Source organism: Nyctereutes procyonoides, unplaced genomic scaffold (genome assembly GCF_905146905.1).
Source record: "Nyctereutes procyonoides isolate TBG_1078 unplaced genomic scaffold, NYPRO_anot_genome, whole genome shotgun sequence".
NCBI classification, from domain to species: domain Eukaryota; kingdom Metazoa; phylum Chordata; class Mammalia; order Carnivora; family Canidae; genus Nyctereutes; species Nyctereutes procyonoides.
The window spans coordinates 19,197,059-19,217,541 of record NW_026575040.1 but is presented as its reverse complement, the minus strand read 5'-3'; the positions used below and the strand labels follow the sequence as shown (position 1 = coordinate 19,217,541).

The 20,483-nt window shown below is 36.9% G+C and overlaps 1 protein-coding gene across 3 annotated transcripts in view; it reads right to left on the bottom strand.

Annotated features, from left to right (window-relative positions):
• RFX7 (regulatory factor X7) overlaps positions 1–20,483 on the bottom strand; it is a 129,093-nt gene that overhangs the window by 20,939 nt on the left and 87,671 nt on the right. The gene's annotated exons all lie outside the window — the stretch shown is intronic.

The window sequence follows — 20,483 nt, the reverse complement described above, 5'->3', positions numbered from 1 at the left end:
TTGTTGAAGTTCTCACAACGTTCATCCATTCTTCATCCAAGTTCAGTGAGCATCTTTATGACCATTACTTGATCAGGTAAATTACTTATGTCTATTTCATTAAAAGTTTTTCTTTTTCTGAGGTATCTTATTCTTCCTTTTGGAACATATTTCTCTTCCTCATTTTGCTTGACTCTGTGTTGGTTTCTATGCTTTAGATAAAACAGCCACCTCCCCTCTGTCTTGAAGGAGTCATCTCATGTAGGTGAGCCTTGTTGTTCAACCCTGCCCTAACCCTTGGCTATCTCAAACTTTTGTGCTTGTCCAAGTAGTCTGTTATATTTTTAATAGTTCCCAGTAGTTAAGTATATGCCAAGACCTGTCAGTGCCCCCAAAAGGAGGACTTCAACACCTAGAATCGAGCTAATGGGAAGCCAGAGCCTCAGGTAACAGCTTTTAAAAGTATGCAAACATATATAGTCCTATGGGACTGTAAGTATAGCCCCATTGGCCATCAGCCAGCAATCTGGAGGTATTCTTTGGGCAACAATTGCAAAAATCAGGGCTGATGATGAGTGTGCAACCTCTCTTCTGAAAGAAACTGGTGAGCTGGAGCAAGACGGAGGCAGACTCTGGTGTCCACAGCCTCCACTCCTTGAGACCAGCTTCACAGACCACTAGATGTATGCCAAACCTGAATCTGCCCCTCAGATCAAAGCTCCAGAACAAGCAGAGACCTCCTACATACATAGAAAGACTGGGAAGTCTGCTGTCTGTGCAGTGCCTTCGAAGTGGTAGCCTTCTAAGAACCATCTCTCCACTTGCCACAGTTCTGTGAAACCTAGGAATGCAAGACTCTGGTGATCAGAGTCGGGTGATCAAGGGATATCCCCTGGGTGGCACCTCCAAACACTGAGGCACCAGACATAAAGCCAAGGTGCCAGACATGTGTAAAGATTCCCTCTGGGAAATGATGACACTGGAGCACAGCAGAGGGAAAGTGCAAGGCAGTACCTGCCCTCAGATTTCAGAAAAGGATTAGTTAACCCTTGGATGTATGTTTAATTAGAAGGCTATAGCCATAATTTGCTAATAGGTCTCCTCAGAAAGACCTATTGTCTTGCTATGCCCTGGGGCTAGCAACTGTTTAAGAATTCTTTTTCCATTGGTGATAGTCCTTTGGGGCCCATGCATATTAGGCCCCACTGGCCACCAGATTCAGGCGATGTGAAGATGTTCCCTGGCAGCAACTATAAAAGTCAGGGCACGAGTAAAGGTTATAAACTCCTTTTTGGGTGACATTGATTATTACAGTTCTGTGGGACCAGGTATGCAGCTCCCTGGCCTCTAGAGGCAGGTGATAAAGTCAAGAGGTATCTCATGGACAGTAGCTGCAAAAATCAGAACATTAAATGTGTATACAAGCTCCCTTCCAGGAAATACTAGTGATCTGGAGCATATCAAAGAGAGGATGCAAAGATGGTGTCCACTAGTCTTTGTCCCTATAGACTGTTCCAGCAGGATCTTAGATGTGTATATTAAATTAGATGCCTGCCCCTCAAGCTGATGCTTTAATATAAGAAAAGTAAGCCTCCTTACTTTAAGTACTCTGCTGCCTCTGAGTCTAGGCTTTGGGTGGGTGAGTCCAAATCTGTGTCTTTAAAAGCTGTGTCTCAGATTATTAGTCTTTTGGGTCTTTAGACATGAGCCCAACTGGTTTTCAAACTTAAGATGTTTTGGGGAGAGCTTATCTTTCAGGTTTAAGTCTTAAAAGTTGGGGTGCCCAATGTGGGGTTCAACTGCTTTGCTCTTTGTGAAGGAGCTCTGGGTTTTTGAGTTCCCTCCTGATTATGGGTCACTAGACTGAGAGTGGGGTTTATGGGCAGACTGTGTGTCCTAGCCTCTCCTACCCACTTCAATGTGGTTTTCTTCTCACTTTGCCTGATGTGTAATCATCCCTCAGCCAGGCTTTAGTTTAAGAAGAATATTTTCCATATGTAGCTATAGACTCAGTGTATCCATGTGAGGAGGGGAGTTCAGGATCTTCCTATATCACCAGCATGAACTGTTCTCCTCAGGTATTTTTATTATGCACATTTTAGAGACAAGGAACTTGCACAGAGAAGTGAAGTTGGAAAGAATTTAGTTATCCAGCCTAACCCACTCATCTTACAGATGAGAAAGTATTGCTAATTAGTAACTATAAGCAAACTGAATGCTTGGAAGGCAACCAAAATTAAATCATTAATTTTTTTCTGAACGTTTATAAAGAGAAGAATTAAAAATAATTTTTTAAGTAATCTCTATGTCTAACGTGGGGCTCAAACTCATGACTCCAAGATTAAGAGTTGCATATTCTACTGACTGAGCTGCCAGGTACCCCAAAGAATTTATTAAAAATTCTTAATTTTAGGGGTGCCTGGGTGGAACAGTTGGTTAAGCATTTGACTCTTGGTTTTTGCCTTGGGCTATAATCTTGGGGTTGTGAGATCGAGCCCCACATAGGCTCCACACTCAGCACAGATTCTACTTAGGATTGTCTCTCCCTTCTACCTTTTACCCCTTCCCCCTAAAATTAATCTTTAAAGGAAAAAAATTACTAATATTCTATTAAAAGCCTTTTAAAAAATAAGACATATAACTATTATTTTGGTAAGGCTTAACATTCATGTATTACAAATGATAATAAACAGTATGGGAATTTAGAGAGGTCTCAAAGACACAGAACTATTATTATTCCCTTAAAAGTATTACCAAACAATTTTGCTAGATAATCTGGAAGACAAATGAGGGAAAAGTAATATGGTAAACATCTAATTAGCTTGAGCCTTTGAAAAGTACAACAGTTGTTGAAATTCTCTAATATTTTTATAGTACAATTAGCTCCTGAGTCTCTAGAGAGAAAAACTCTTTGAAAGTGCCTAACCTTGGTCATAAACAGATTTGATTTTTCTTATTGTTTCATAGTCTGGGAAGAGTAATATTACACAGCTAGGTCTGAGGCACAGCCATAAGTCCACTGGGCTCTGGTATTTGGTGAGAACACTGGAGAAGTGTACAGTGTAATATATGTGATGGTTTAGTGTCCAGAGGACAGCACAGCTGGAAAAGCACAGCAGAAGCTTGTTAGGTTAGTTACGGTGTCTTCTAGCCTAAACTCTAGAGAGAAATTTAGAGTTGTTAGTAATACTATTTTTTTTTAAAGATTTTATTTATTTATTCATGAGAGACACAAAGAGAGTGGCAAAGACATAGGCAGAGGGAGATGCAGGCTCCCCGTAGGGAGTCTGATGCGGGACTTGATCACAGGATCATGACCTGAGCTGAAGGTAGATGCTCAACCACTGAGCTACCCAGGTGCCTGTTAGTAATACTCTTAACCTGAGCTTAGACTAAGATAAAATGTCACTTTTGAGATAATCTTATGTTTGTGGTAAGCAACCCATAAAGAAACAATACATCTGAAAGATTACTTTGGGGTCAACAAAATTAATTTTAATAGTTAAATTATAATGTATATATAAGCAAATATGACCCTATTAACCAGCTGTTTCCTTCCAACTTGCCTTTCCTTTTTCAAGGAATTAATACTCATGATTTTAAATCGTTTTCTTTTTAAGATTTATTTATATTTTGGGATCCCTGGGTGGCGCAGCGGTTTAGCGCCTGCCTTTGGCCCAGGGCGTGACCTGGGATCGAATCCCACGTCAGGCTCCCGGTGCATGGAGCCTGCTTCTCCCTCTGCCTATGTCTCTGCCTCTCTCTCTCTCTCTCTCTCTCTCTCTCTCTCTCTCTCATAAATAAATAAAAATAAAAAAAAGATTTATTTATATTTTTTTAGAGAGAAAGAGAGTGTGTGTATGCATGGGGGGAGGGGCAGAAGAGAGGGAAGGAGAATCTTCAGCAGACTCCCTGGATGAAGAGCCCAATCTCATGACCCTGAGATGAAATCAAGAGAGTTGGATGCTCAGCCAACTGAGCCACCCAGGAGCCCCAATTATTACACATGATTTTAGGTAATAATCCCAAGGAAAAAAGGAACTTATATCCTTAACTATTTAAATCATTGTAAAAAAAATTAATATTCCCTTTATTATTTAAGAAAGGTTTGATTTGGGCAGCCCAGGTGGCTCAGTGGTTTAGCACTGCCTTCAGCCCTGGGCCTGATCTTGGAGACCCGGGATTGAGTCCCACATCAGGCTCCCTGCGTGGAGCCTGCTTCTTCCTTTGCCTGTGTCTCTGCTTCTCTTTCTGTGTCTCTCATGAATAAATAAATAAACATCTTAAAAAAAAAAAAGGTTTGATTTCTCACTATTGCCTATGAGAACCATTTAAAAAAACTATCCTTTTGGTCAAGTTGGATTGTATCATCTTTAAAAATGAAGACTATATACACATACACACACACACGTATATTGATCACATTCTGTATATAATGCTAACTTTTTTGGTACCCTTTTATTTTTTAATTGCTTCAGTTCTTTGTTTTAAATTAACCTAACATAAATGTTCAGATTATATGAATATAGATAGTAATTGCCTATAGTTTAAGAATGAACAAAAACGGGGATCCCTGGGTGGCGCAGCGGTTTGGCGCCTGCCTTTGGCCCAGGGCGCGATCCTGGAGACCCGGGATCAAATCCCATATCAGGCTCCCGGTGCATGGAGCCTGCTTCTCCCTCTGCCTGTGTCTCTGCCTCTCTCTCTCTCTCTCTGTGACTATCATAAAAAAAAAAAAAAAAAAAAAGAATGAACAAAAATACTAAAGCAGCAGGTTTGGCTCAATGAATTCCTGATTAATCATTTCTCTTTACTCAATTTCCACCCAAATCCAATTTTACTATACTAATAGTTCAATAGTTTCAAACACTTCTGAAATAATGTTAGTAAAAGGATCAACTCAGGAAGAAGGTTGCCTACATTTAAAAAACCCCCAATAAATTCCAATATTTTGTATAATCATATCACTTTGTAGATGAGGAAACTAAGGAACAGAGACATAAAGGAATAAGGAATAGAGGTAAAGATGATCTGCAAGAGTCATTAGTGAGTGGTTCTTTACGCCAAGCAGCTTTATATAACAGGTAATATGTATTGAATGATGGTATTGCAAAATCTTCAAATGGCTTCTTTTTTAAAAAAAAGATTTATTTATTTAAAAAATAAAGCACAGGGGCGCATCCACACAAGTGGGGGTAGGGCTACAGGGAAAAAATCTCTAGCTGACTCCCTGCTAAGGTGGAGCCCCACATAGGTCTGGATCTCTAGAACCTCAGATCATGACCTGAATGGAAATCAAGATATGGCCACTTAACTGACTGAGTCACCCCGGTGTCCCAAGGCTCCTTCTTCTTTTTTTTTTTATTTTTTAAAGATTTTATTTATTTATCTGACAAAGAGAGAGAGCATGAGCAGGGGAGGAGCAGAGGGAGAAACAGGCTCCTGTGGGGCCTAATCACAGGGTCCTGGGATCATGACCTGAGCTGAAGCAGATCTAAACTGAATGAGCCACCCAGGTGCTCCCACTCCCAAGGCTCTTTTGTAAGAATATTCATCAGTTGCCAACTTGATTTGCTGAATATAATCTCAAATCAATACACATATATAGATATAATATGTACAAGTATGGCACTCCTCTAGAAATTATGTCAGCAGAAAATAAGTGAGGTATGTTTAATCTTTTAATGTTTCCATAGGAGAGAAAAATGGGCGAAGATTTAAATACATTCTCAACAAAAGCATAGAGTCAACTGGCCAAAAACACATAAAAAGGGCCCTCGCCTTTAATCATCAAGGAAATGCAAATAAAAACCCAAACTGGGGGGAAAAAAAAAAAGCCCTTTATGTTCATACACAATAGAATGAACAAAGAAACTGATATATATTCACAAATGGAATACTGAACAGCTATTAGAATGAGTGACTCAAAACCACACAAAACAAAATGCACGAAACTTACAAACATTGAGTAAAAAAAGAACACAGATACCAAGTTATTGTATAATTTCATTCATATAATATTCAAAAATAAACAAAGCTAATCTGTGGTGTCAAAAGCCACACAAAATAAGATTTATATCAGCTAAAGCCAAAATGTTGGATTGTAGAAGAGTGAATAATAACTGCTGTCATATATTGAGGGCTTACTATGTTTCAACCATTGTGATAAACATTTTACATATATCATTTTAAACCTTAATAAAAATAGTATGTGTTTTACAGAGGGATAGAAAGCAAACTGACACTAAAGGTTAAGAACTTGCCTACAACTACAAACCTCAGCATATGTTTAAATTAGTACAAACTCAGATGTGGCTAGTTTCAAAGGCTAATCTTTCTCTACTGTATAATTATGCCTTCCTCGAAAAAATAAAGGTTTTGGACTTTATTTTGTAGCAAAGGGAAATATTAAATACAACTTAGAAGGAGTCCTTTTTATAGTTTACCCTTTTTATAGACTTTTAGAGAAAGTCTTTATAGAGGTTTTTGTCTTCCAGGTGAACAAATTCTATTTATGATTAAAATGGCTATTCCATTTGCTGGTTCATTTCAGTTAACTTTTCAGTGAAATGTGACAGAACTGCACATAACATTTTTGGTCCTTTAACATTCATGAATCTCTATTTTATAGTTTTGGTGCTATCAATAAAAGTTGCATAGTAAGGACCACTGAAATACACTTCTCCATAAAACAGCAGAAAAACTGGCAAAGCTGGTCAATATCATCTTTTCAGAACTTTGGAAATTAACCCAAGGCTTGCAGTAAACTGGAGAGCATTTATCCAAGAAAACTGGCTGATTTTCAGTAAGAACAACTTTGTATCTCTTTTGCTTGCCCTAATCTGATTCCCTCATGATCTAAAAGTAGCCTTGAAAAGTAACAGCCCAATATTCCCAGTTCAGTTTGGTGGTCACCAGAATAAACAACATAGCTGGAGCTCTTTCAAAACCACAACCCAAAGACCTGTCATTATTTGTCTCCTGTGATGGGTTCTGTGCAAGACCCCACCTTTGGCTACATCTGACCTTAGTGTTTGCCTACTTCGAAAAGCTTTCTCCCTTGAGGGGATGGAAGGGTACGAGGGGAAACTGTTAAAAAGAATTGTAGGCAGAGGTGCCTGGGTAGCTCAGTCTGTTAAGTGTCTGACTCTTGATCTTGGCTCAGGCCATGATCTCAGGGTTGTGAGATGGAGCCCCATGCTGGGCTCTGAACTGGATGGAGTGCTTGCTTAAGATTCTCTCTCTCCCTCTGCCTCTCCCTGCTCCTCTCTCTCTCTCTCTCAAAAAAATAAAATAAAATAAAAAATAAATAAATAAATAAATAAAACAACTGTAGGCAAATGTCTTAACTTTGTGGCTACCCGAGGCAGTGGATAACAGTTGAGCAGAAAACAGACCAACAGACTAACCAAAAACCTAAAAGGAAAAACTGGTAAGTACGATTTCCATAAAAGCTTTGAAAAGCTCCATCTTATTCCCAAGCATCTAGAAGGTTATGCACATGCAAAGGGCTGTGTGCATCTCAAGACCCTAGAGGGCCCCAAGCTCTCACCCCTAGCTAATCTTGAGGCTTCACAAAAGCAGGAAGTGGAAGCTAAAGAAGAGTTGTCAATTGCATGACTGAGTGTTTTTGGTGTACCCCAATACACACACACAGCCCTGTGGCAAAGACTGCTTATTGCTTTAAGTTATTTAAAGAAATCTCTGTCCAATCAACAGCTGACCATAAACTTAAATGAGTTGAGACCTCAATGGGCAGACAAAAACATCAGAGAATTTATCAACAGTGGACTGGTTATACAGGAAATACTAAAGGGAGTCATTCAAGCTTAAATGAAAGGACATCAAATAATAACTTGAATCTACATGAAGAAATAAAGAGCACCAGTAAAGGTAACTACATAGTAAATATAAAATTCAGTCTAAATGTATTTTTTGCTTGTAACCTCTTTTATTCTCCTATCTGATCCAAAAGACAATTGCATATAGCACCAAATATAAATCTGTGTTGATGAGTGCATAATGCATAAGATTAATGGGGATATGGGAGAGAATATATATATATATATATATATAGTAAAGATATATAAACAAAAGATTTTGTATTCTTTTGAAATTAAATTGGTATTAATCTAAACTATTTTTTTTTAAATTAAATTGAAGTGTTACCTGCAAGCTCCATGATAACCACAAAAGAAAATAATTTTAAAACATATATAGTAGAGGAGCTTGGGTGGCTCAATCAATTAAACATCTGCCTTTGGCTCAGGTCATGATCCTGGGGTCCTGGAATCCAGCCCTGCATCAGAGTCCTTGCTCTGCAGAGGGCCTGCTTTTCTCCCTCTACGTGACACTACCCCTTGCTTGTGCTCTGTCAAATAAATAAATAAAATCTTAAGAAATGTATATATATAGTAAAAGAAGCAACAAGGGAATTAAAATAGTTCACTATAAAATACCCATTTAACACAAGGTAATGGGGAAACTGAGGAACAAAAGTAGACATAAAACATATAGCAAATACCAAAAATGGCAAATGTAAATCATATCTTATCAGCAATCACAATTAAATGTAAATGTATTAAACTTTTCAATTAAAAGCAGGGAGAGGCAGAATGGATTTAGAATAAAATATTAGCAAGCCGTATGTCACCTACATATTACATATATGTTTTAAAATCAAAGAAACAAATAGATTGAAGTAAAAGGGTAGAAAAAGATATAGTGTGCTAAAAGTAACTGAAAGAGAACTAGTGCCTATACTACTATCAGAGAAAATGGACTTAGAACACAAAATTGTTACTAGAGACAAACCATTATTTCATGATGAAAGGGTCAAGCTATCAAGATTTAACAGTCATAACCTATTATACACCGAAGAACAGAGCTCCAAAACACTTAACAAAAATGGTCAAAATTGAAGGGAGAAGTGGATAATTCAACAATAATAATTATAGATTTCAATACTCCACTTTCAATAATGGATAGAACTAAGAGAACGATGAACAATGGAAGAGAAGACACAAATAATAGTATATAATAACAACCTAACAGACATTCATGGAACACTCTACCACCCAATGACAGCAGAATGTATCTTCTTCTCAAGTGAACATGAAATATTCTCCAGGATATATCGTATATTAGGCTATAAAACAAGTCTCAACACATACAAAGGAATAAAATCATACATTACATTACATGTATGATTACATAAAATCATACAATACATTTTCTCCAACCACAATGGCATGGAATTAGAATGCAATAACTAAAAGAATGGGAAATTATAATAAATGAGTCAAAAAGGAAATCATAAGAAAAATTAGAAAATACTTTGAGATGAATAGAAATGAAAGCACAACATACCAAAACTTATAGAACACAGTGAAAGCAGTGCTTAGAGGGAAATTTATAGCTGCATATGCATACATTTAAAAAGAAAGGTCTCAAATGAATAACCTAATCTTCCATGTTAAGAAATTAGAAAAGTAAGAGGAAGCCAAACCTAATGCAAACATAAAGAGGGCATTATAAGGATTGGTGTGGAAATAGATGAAATAGGGTATAGAAAACCAACAGGAAAAAAGGCAAACCCCACAGCTGAGTCTTTGAAAAGATCAACAACTCTGATTAATAAACCTTTAGGTAAACTGACCAAGATTAAAAAAGAAAGACTCAAATAATTAAGATCAGGATGAAAGAGGAATATTACTACAAATCTTACAGGTGTACCTTATAGAAATTAAAGGTACTCTAAGAGAATATTATGAAAAACTGAATGCCAACATATAGACTAACCTATACAAAATAAATTTCTAAAAGACACAAATTACCAAAATGGACTCAAAAAGAAATAAGGAAGTCTGACCTATAAAAAGAGACTCAATCGGTAATTTAAAAAGTACTCATCACAAAGAAAAGCCTGAGTCTACATGGTCTCACACTGCTGAATTCTACTAAACAGGTAAAGATTAATATCAGTCCTTCATAAATTCTTTCATCAAAATAGTAGAGGGAATACTTCCAAAATCATTCCTTCTGTAAGGCCAACATTACTCTAAATCCAGAATCAGGCAAAGACATCACAAGAAAGAAAAATAAAGACCCATATCCCCTATGAAGACAGATGCAAAAATCCTTAACAAAATACTAACAAACTACATCTATTCCCTGATGATACAATATTATATATAGAAAATCCTAAGGAATATACTAAAAACACTATCATAGATGTAATTAGTTCAGCAAGACTGAAGAATATAAGATCAACATGTAAAAATTACTCTTATTCCTACACATTAGCAGCAATCAAAAATGAAATTTAAAAAGTAACTCCATTCACAATATCATAAAGAAAACCTTAGGAATAAACTTAATAAAAGAAGTGTAAGGTGTATACATAAAAACTACAAAATATCCTTGAAAAAAATTAAAGGCCTAAGTAAATGGATATATAGCCCCTGTTTAAGGATTTAAAAAGTTAATAATGTTAAGATGGCAATACTTATGAATTGATCTACAGCTGCAATGCAATCTTCATGAAAATTCCAACTGCTGTCCTTAAAGACATTGAAAGCTGACGCTAAAATTCACATGGAAATTCAAAGGACCTAAAGGAGTCAAAATAATCAGGAAGTAGAATGACTAATCGAAGACTCAAACTTCCTAATTTCAAAATTTACTACAAAGTTAAACTAATGACAGTGTAATACTAGCATAAAGAAAGAAAGATATAAGAACAATAGAAATGAATTCAGCATCTAGAAGTCCATATATCTACAAGTCAACTGATTTTACACAAGGGTGCCAAGACCATTCAATGGGGAATAAAATCATCTTTTCGACAAATGCTGCTGGGACAACTGGGTATCCATGGGCAAAAGAATGAATTTGGGTATCTATGTCACAGTGTGTACAAAAATGAACTCATAATGCAAAGACCCAAAAATATGAGCTGAAACTATAAAACTCTTAGAAGGAAACAGTATAAATCTGCATGACCTTTGTTAGGCAATAGATCTTTGATATGATATCTAAAAGCACAAGTACCAAAGAAAAAATAAATTGGATTTAATAAAATTAAAAATTTTTTTTCATTTGAGGATACTATCAAAAAAATGAAGACAACCCACAGATGGGAGAAATACTAGTAAACCATAATATATCTAATAAGGAACTAGGATCCAGAATATATACAGAAAATATAAATAAAGAAAATAACAATTAAAAATGGTAAGAAAATGAACATTTCTCCACAGAAAATGAATATGTTCTCCAAAGAAAATATAAAAATGCCCAATAAACACATGAAAAGATGTTCATCATCATCATCAGTCACCAGGAAAATACAAATCAAAACCATGAGCTATTACATCACATGCACTAGAGTGGTTATCATAAAAAATATGGAAAAGTGTTGGCTAAGAATGTGGAGAAATGCAATCCTCATATATTATCAGTGGGAATGTAAAATGGTGCTGCCATTTTTTTTGAACTTAAACACAGTTATTTGATTAAGCAATTCTACTCCTAAGTATATGCTCATGAGAAATGAAAACACATGCTCATACAAAAACCTAGAGATTTCATAGGCAGCAAAACTTCAGAGCAGCATTGCTTATAATACCAAAAAGTGGAAAGACAACAAATGTTCACCAACTGATGAATGGATGAAGAAAATGTGGTATATTCACACAATGGAATATTATCTGGCTATAAAGGCATGACATATTGATATATAATTTAACACAGATAAACTCTGAAAATATTATGTTAAATGAAAGAAACCAGATAGGAAAAGGCCACATAATGTATGGTCCCATTTATATGAAATGTCAGAACAGGCAAATTCGTACAGCCATAAAGTAGATTATTTGTTACTAGGTCCTGGAAGGAAGGAAGAATGGATGACTGCTAATGGATTTGGAATTTGGGGAAGTAATGAAAATATTCTGGCACTACTGGTGAGTGATGCATGACTTTGTAAATATATTAAAAACCACTGACTTTTGCAATTTTAAATAGTGAATTTTATAATATGTGATTTATATCTCAAAAGATAAAATCTAAAAAAGCTAAACAAAAATTTATAGTTCCATCCATCTGTGAATAATTTTCTTAATCTCTGACATGCAATAAAATGAGATTTTTTACTGCTACATAAATCTGCATCATATGCTTCAAGATAGGAGTGGAAGTGACTCATTTGCTGGGATATGAGCTAGCCAATCACATTTGTACCTCAGTAAGGCTTCACTGTTCTCAAATCATTAAGACACATGCAGTCTCCAAAAATGACAAAAATGTTTTTTTCTATACTAAAAATAGCTCCAAACCAGAAAATAGGTGGAATGTAGAATTTTTTATTTTCTTAGATGTAATAAAAATATTATGGTTATAAGTGACTGTCCTTATCTTTAGAAGTATCATATCCACACCTTACTTTCATATGGTATAGAGGAAAAACTGATAAATCTATATGGAGAGTATCTGGATATTCTTTTGTTGGAGAAACAGCCCTGAAAACAAAACTATTCTCCAAAGCAGATGATGATAGTAATGTACATAAAGTGAAGACATCTAAAAGAGTAATGATATTCCTCAAACTAGGAATTTGTTAAGTAAGGTCTTTCAGTGTCTACTTGGCAAAGCTCAGGCTGCATTACCTGGCAGCATAATGGTTTTGTAAAATGGTGAAATGTTAGTTTGCTAGCTTTGTGTTTTTTCTGATGGTATCCTCTATGCTCGATCTTTTTGGCCATGGGACAACACTGGGCTGTTCTTCCCAGGATACAAATGGTAGCTGAAAACTTTCTATTCTGTATTACAGCTTGTTTTCTTAAATATACATTTATATTTGCCCAGTGACTTTTCCTGATTAAAATGGCTTATGTGCCTTTTTTTCCTTCCCAACCTAAAGAGCTTAAGATTTTTCTTTCTATAGTTAATTCACTGTTGGCATTCTTGACGTTAATAGAGCTCAGTCTAATCTGCCTCTCCTCTTCCATGGCCACTGACCGGAGACTCAGTGAATACTAACTAGTGAGTGAGACTGTAGCTGGATAAACAGGAGATTGAATAAACTGTAGTCTCCTTTCTTTATATGCAAATTTGAGAATAACTCATTTGAATTTGTCTAGACTGGAGATGTGTTTCTAGAAAGAGAGTCCAGGGGCAAAAAAGACCAGAGGGAGACTGGAGGCTAAATTTGGGATAATCTGTTAAACAGGATTAGATTACTAATACATGGTATAGAGTATAAATTGTTTTAGCACCATTTATTGAAAAGACTACCGGGATCCCTGGGTGGCGCAGCAGTTTAGCGCCTGCCTTTGGCCCAGGGCGCGATCCTGGAGACTCAGGATCGAATCCCACGTTGGGCTCCCGGTGCATGGGGCCTGCTTCTCCCTCTGCCTGTGTCTCTGCCTCTCTCTCTCTGTGTGTGTGACTATCATTAAAAAAAAAAAAAAAAAAAAAAAAAAAAAAAAAAAAAGACTACCCATTTTCCACTAAATTGCTTTGGTACCATTGTTGAAAATCAATTGGTAATATTTGCATCAGTCTATTTTTGTATTCACTACTTTGTTATATTGATCTATTTTCCCATCTTATTCTAATAAGGCTTGAAGTCATGTGGCATAGGCACTCTGACTTTGTGCTTCTTTTCAAAGTTGTTTTGGCTATTCTTAGTCCTTTGCACTTCCATATGAGTTTTACAGTCTGTCCATTTGTACCAAAGACTGCTATGATTTTGATTGGCATTGCACTAAACAGAGAGATCACCAAGAAGAACACCAAGACCTCGATACTGAGTGGGGTGCATGGGTAGCTCAGGCTGATTGAGCATCCGACTCTTGGTTTCAGCTCAGGTCTTGATCTCATGGGTCCTGGGATGGAGTCTTGTGTCATCAGGCTCTGTGCTCAGTAGGGAACCTGCTTAAGATTCTCTCTTTCTCCTTCTGCCCCTGCCCCATGTATCATTACAGAGCTTAGACAAAACAATACAGGGCATACTCCTTAAGCTAGTATAATTTAATTTACCATTAGCATTCCTTCTCATTAAATTTTTCATTTTTCTTTTTAAAGATTTATTTATTTATTTGAGAAGGAGAGAAAGAAAGAGAATCCTCAAGCAGACTCCCCCTCACTGAGCACAGGGCTGGATTCCCGGACTCTCAGATCATGACTTGAGCTGAAATCAAGAGTCTGGAGCTTAACCAAGTGAGCTACCCAAGTGCCCCTTCTCGCTAAATTTTCTGAAGTTAGGCAGCAATAAATAAAAATTTACAGATAATTTAATATGTTAATTAAATTTTGAATAATGATATTTTTTCAAAATAGTTCATTTCCAATCATCAAAATAGCTATTTGATACAAAGAGGTCATTTTACATGCAATGAGTATGAAGATTCTTGATTATCATTATTTTGTTATAATTACATGGCTAATTTTGTTAACTGGCTTTATAAGAGGATCTAGTGTATTAGCACACTCAGTTCTTCTTTAATGCTAGTCTATCAGTCACACAATTAATAAATACCAAGGAAAAACTAAGTTCATTCAAGGCTTTAAAAAGACTTAAAATATCAGTGATGCTACAATACATATATCTTCCACACTAATTTAAAAAAAATTCTTCAAGAGGCCAGGCTAGAGTTATTAGAGAATACAGTATATCTGGCTTTACAGTTAAATTCATACGTGCAGTAAGAGCTCCAAAATGGTAATCAGCTGTTGCACTGTATGAAGCAGGTTTCTCAACAGCAATAGTACTGACATTTGGGGCTGAATAGTTCTTCATTGTGGGGAACTGTCCTGTGCTTTGTGACATGCTAAGCATCATACTTGGCCTCCATTCTTTAATAGATGCATGCAATAAACCTCAACTGTGACAACCCAAAACATTTCCAGATATTGCTAAATGTCCCCTGGGGGACAGAACCACCTTCAATTGGAAACCAACACTCTTTTTTAAATTTATTATTATTTTTTAAGATTTTATTTTTTTATTTATTCATAAGAGACACACAGAGGCAGAGACATAGGCAGAGGGAGAAGCGGACTCCCCAAGGGGAGCCTGATGTGGAACTCAATCCCAGGACCCCAGGACCCCGCCTTGAACCAAAGGCAGATGCTCAACCACTGAGCCACCCAGGTGTCCCAGGAGCCAATATTCTTAAGCAATAGGTGTCAACCTTGGTTTCATGGTAGAAACACTTGGTGGGCTTTTAAAACTCCCAATGGCCAGCTGCACCCTACAAAAATTAAATCAGAATATCTGGAGTGAAGGGGTGGGAAACAATTTTTTTGAAAGCTCCCCAGATAATTCCAATTTTTAGCTGAGTTTGAGATCGACTACAATAAAGTGACAAGTATATCTACATAATTTTTCTCTCCTTTGCAGGACATCTATGAACTCTCAGAGAATACAGGTGTATTTTTAAAAAAAAGATTTTATTTATTTATTCATGAGTGACACACAGAGAGAGGCACAGATATAGGCAGAGGAGAAGAGGTTCCTCACAGGGAGTCCGATGTGGGACTCAATTGGGACCCCGAGATTATGCCCTGAGCCAAAGGCAGATGCTCAATCGCTGAGCCACCCAGGCATCCCAGTACAGGTGCATTAATAAGTATCCCCCGGTCACGTCTTGTCTGCATACTAGATGAAGCTGTATACTCAGGAAAGAACTTCTAAGAACTTATTATAAACTCATTTAGTTTTAGTCAACAAATTTTAAAACAATACACCTAACTCAATTTTTATTTTTATTTATTTAGTTTAGATTTTATTTATTTATTTGAGAGAGAGAGAGAGAGAGAGAGAGAGAGGAGGGGCAAAGAGGGAGGGAGAGGGAGAGAAAATCTCAAGCAGACTCTGTGCTGAGTGTGGAGCCAATGTGAGGCTTGATCTCATGCCTCTGAGATCATGACCTAGGCCAAGACCAAGAGTCAGATGCTTAACCAACTAAGCCACCCAGGCACCGCATCCTAACTCAATTTTTAACCAAGTATTTAGAAATTCAATAGCATTGCTGCTGATAGGTGGAGTGTTAAGAAGAAGGGGATGCGATGGGTATGGAGAAGGGGTGCAGGAGGGAAAGTAAATTAGGAATGTGTTTCCAAAGATATGCAGGGATTTTGTTTTTTTCACTGGTTGATAATAATTTCTTTCCACGAGTATTGAGAGAAATGCATACAAACCCGCAATCAATAAAGTTAATTTAAGATTCTTATGCATACATTTAAAATGCTTTTACTATATTAACTCATCAAATTCACTGACTTATTAAAGAACTTAATGATCTCTCCCTATAAGTTTAGTGAAGACACAATGCAGTGAGCCGCAGAATAAATAAGAGGTGAGGAAGACAACTTTATGTAGCCCCCATACATGAACTATCTCAGAAATCTAAAAGTTACCCTGCCTTAGGCTGTCAGGATATTCCTTCAAACTGTTTAAGTTGTCTACTAGATGCTAGGTTACCATGGGGAGTTAAGATCAGTCTGCAAGACAAGAAAACTTGAGACAGTTACATAATCATATGCTGTGTTGCACTACCAAGTGCCAAAATAAAAAAGAAGGATTCTGTCTAAATGTGATGGAGAGATCACATGCTTTAAAAAAAAAAAAAAAAGTTAATATAAGGAGAAAATACCCTCTTCCCCCACTTGTCAATTACTTAAGATACAGAGTAACAGCAGCCAGGAATGAATTTCTCAGGCAGGATAACTTAATACTTTGGAGAAATTTTATTTTTTATTTTTTATTTTTTATTTTATTTATTCATGATAGTCACAGAGAGAGAGAGAGAGAGAGAGAGGCAGAGACATAGGCAGAGGGAGAAGCAGGCTCCATGCACCGGGAGCCCGACGTGGGATTCAATCCCGGGTCTCCAGGATCGCGCCCTGGGCCAAAGGCAGGCGCCAAACCACTGCGCCACCCAGGGATCCCCTTTTGGAGAAATTTTAAAGGAGTGGGTAGAAGTCTGAGACAGCAAAGGTGAGGTGGAAATCTAAAGCCAGTTTGGGTAGTAGTGGGGAGGGGAAGAGGGAATACATGGAGTACACTGAGTATGCAGATCTGTTCAAAGTCTACCTACACAAAATAGTCCATTTTTCCCTTTCCTATCCAGGGTCCAGCGTCCAGGGTCCAAGGTCCAGAACTGCTACTAGAAGCCAGTGTGTGTGCTCCCCAAACAGAAGTTTGGAGAAATCCTGCTGAAAAAGTGAATGATCCCTGGAGAACATATAGACATTTAGAAATCTCTCAATATAAAGCTTGTTCACCTAAAAGTCAAGTCCAAAAGCAGATAAATTCTGATTATACATGGAACTTAAGCTCCATTTAAAAATATGAACAGGGATCCCTGGGTGGCTCAGCAGTTTAGTACCTGCCTTTGGTCCAGGGTGTGATCCTGGAATCCTGGTATCGAGTCCCACATCGGGCTCCCTGCATGGAGCTTGCTTCTCCCTCTGCCTGTGTCTCTGCACCCCCCCCCCCGCCACCCCCGGTCTCTCATGAATAAATAAAAAAATAAAAAAAAAATATTAACAGATAACAGAAAGATAATCAGACACGTTGAAGAAAATTTCCAACATGAAGATTAAAAAAAAACCCAAACTTATGACAGTAATAAAAACTCAGAAAAAAAAAACCTCAGGAGAGACAATATAAAATGAAATACAGACAAAATAATTTCGTATCTCATGCAAACTTCCATCCAAATTAAAAATGCACAAGTCCTTAGTAATTTCAGATATTTAGACTTATCTCACTGATATACCATTGTTTATTCACAACAGCATTGTTAGTACTATCAAAACCTAGATGTCTATCAACTGTGGTCTAAGTGAATAATAATTCATAGGACAGAATAAGATGCAGCCATTCATAATAACTAATAATTATGATTATATAATTCTAGTTATTTAGGTATAATTCTAATTGGAATTGTTGCCTATGGTGATAGAAAATGGGTGGCTGAAAGGCAAAGGTGAAATACAATTTCTTCCCTATACATCTTTAATACCTTTTGATTTACAAACACATAAATATAGTAATGACTCAAAAATTAAATTAAAATTGATAAAACTAGAGGGGCACATAGGTGGCTCAGTCAGTTGAGGTCATGATCTCAGGGTCATCAGACTGAGCTCCGAGATGGGCTTTGCACTGGGTGTACAGCCTGCTTAAGATGGTCTTTCTCCCTCTGCCCCACAACCCACATGCGGATGTGCTCTCAAAACAAACAAACAAACAAACAAACAAACAAACAAACAAAAAAACAAACCTGGTAATAACTATAGCTTTTGATCCAATAATTCCATTTCTAAGTAGTCCATACTTCAATGTTACTTTTATACAAGCACAAAGATATGTAATTCAAGGTTGTTGAGTACAGTATTATTTTAATAACAGGAAAATGTCTTAAATAAAGAGCTTAAAAAACACACACTATGAAACATTTACATTATGAAATACTGTGCAGCAGTAAAAAAAGGAATGCAGTAACTTTATATATATGGACAAGAAAGACTACTTAGGACATACTGCTTAGTGATAAAAGTCAGACCAATATGTACGGTACAGTTTCATTTGAATTAAAAAAAAATCTAGGAATAATTGACATAACTTCTATATATAGAAATATAGAAAGATAGGGGAGCCTAAATGGCTCTGTCAAATCTGACTCTTGGTTTCAGCTCAGGTCACGCTGTGGGATTGAGCCCCATGAGGGGCTCTGCACTTGGCAGAAATCTATTTGAGGATTTTCTCCCTCCACTCCTTCACCCCACTCATGTGCATCAAGGACACTCTCTAAGTAGATAAATGAATCTTAAAAAAAAAAAAAAAGAACCATAGAAAGATAAAGCTGTTGGGAATATTATAATCTCAGGAGGGTAGTGGGATGAAGGAGAGAGTAAAGAATGATTTTTATTTGATCCTATACTTTTAGACTGTTTCAGTTTGTTATAATAAGCATATATTTGTATGTTTTGTAGAATTCATAACATATTAATTGAGTATCTCATAAGGTGTTAGTATCCAGGATATAAAAAGAACTCTTACAACCCAACGACATTAAAAACAAACAACTCAGTTAAAAAGTGGGCAAAGGGCTTGAATATATTTCTCCAAAGACGTACAAATGGCCAATAAGCATAAAATATAATACCACTAGCTAATCAGGAAATACAAATCAAACTGAAATGAGATACTACCTCACATCCATCAAAATGGCCACTATCAAAAACCCAGGAAGTAACAAATGCTAATGAGGATGTGAAGAATCTTGTGCACCGCTGGTGAGGATATAAAGTGGTGTAGCCATTATAAAGAACAGTATGGTGGGATCCCTGGGTGGCGCAGCGGTTTGGCGCCTGCCTTTGGCCCAGGGCGTGATCCTGGAGACCCAGGATTGAATCCCACGTCGGGCTCCCGGTGCATGGAGCCAGCTTCTCCCTCTGCCTATGTCTCTGCCTCTCTCTCTCTCTCTCTCTGTGTCTATCATAAATAAATAAAATTTTTTTTAAAAAAAGAACAGTATGGTGATTCCACAAAAAGTTAAAAATATAATTACTATATGATCCATCAATTTCATTTCTGGGCATATACCCCAAATAACTGAAAGCGTATCTAGAAAATATATTTGCACACCAACGTGCATAGCAGCATTATTCACAACAGCCAAAAGGAAACAACTTAAGTATCCATCAGTGGAAGAATGGATAAACAAAACATGGCATACACATACAATGGAATCTCCGACATATGCTATGATGGATGTGCCTTGTGAACATGATGCTGAGTGAAACAAGCTAGTCACACAAGGGCAAATACTGTATGGTTCCACTCATATGAGGTTCCTAAAATATCCAAATTAATGAGATAGAGATAGATAGCATGGTGGTTTCCAGGGGCGAGGGAAATGAGAATGGGTAATGAGTTTCAGTTTTGCAAAAAAAGAGTTCTGTGGATGAGTGGTGGTGTGGTACCACAACAATGTGAATGTATCTAATATCACTGAGCTATACACTTAAAAATGGTTAAGATGACAAATTTTATGCATTTTGCCACAAAAAAAAACCCCAGAAAATATTGTGGTTTTATTATAAGCAAGCTTAGGGCAAAGTGTAAAAAAAAAGCACCCTGTCTACTTGGGAAGAGGAAACAAACATTATATTTAAATGGCAATTTAAATGGAAAAACAGCAGAATATGACAGGATGATTAACTTCATTATTATTTTTAAAAGATTTTATTTATTTATTTGTGAGAGAGAGATCATGAACAGGGGGGAAGGAAAGAGGGAAAAGCAGACTCCCTGCTGAGCAGGGAGCCTGATGTGGGATTTGATCTCAGGACCCTGGGATCATGACTTGAGCCGAAGGCAGAAGATTAACCAACTGAGCCATTGAGACACTTGACAGGATGACTAAGTTTGAAAATCATAAATCAATGATTTTCAAACTTTTTCTCCCTTCCTTCCTTAATGCACC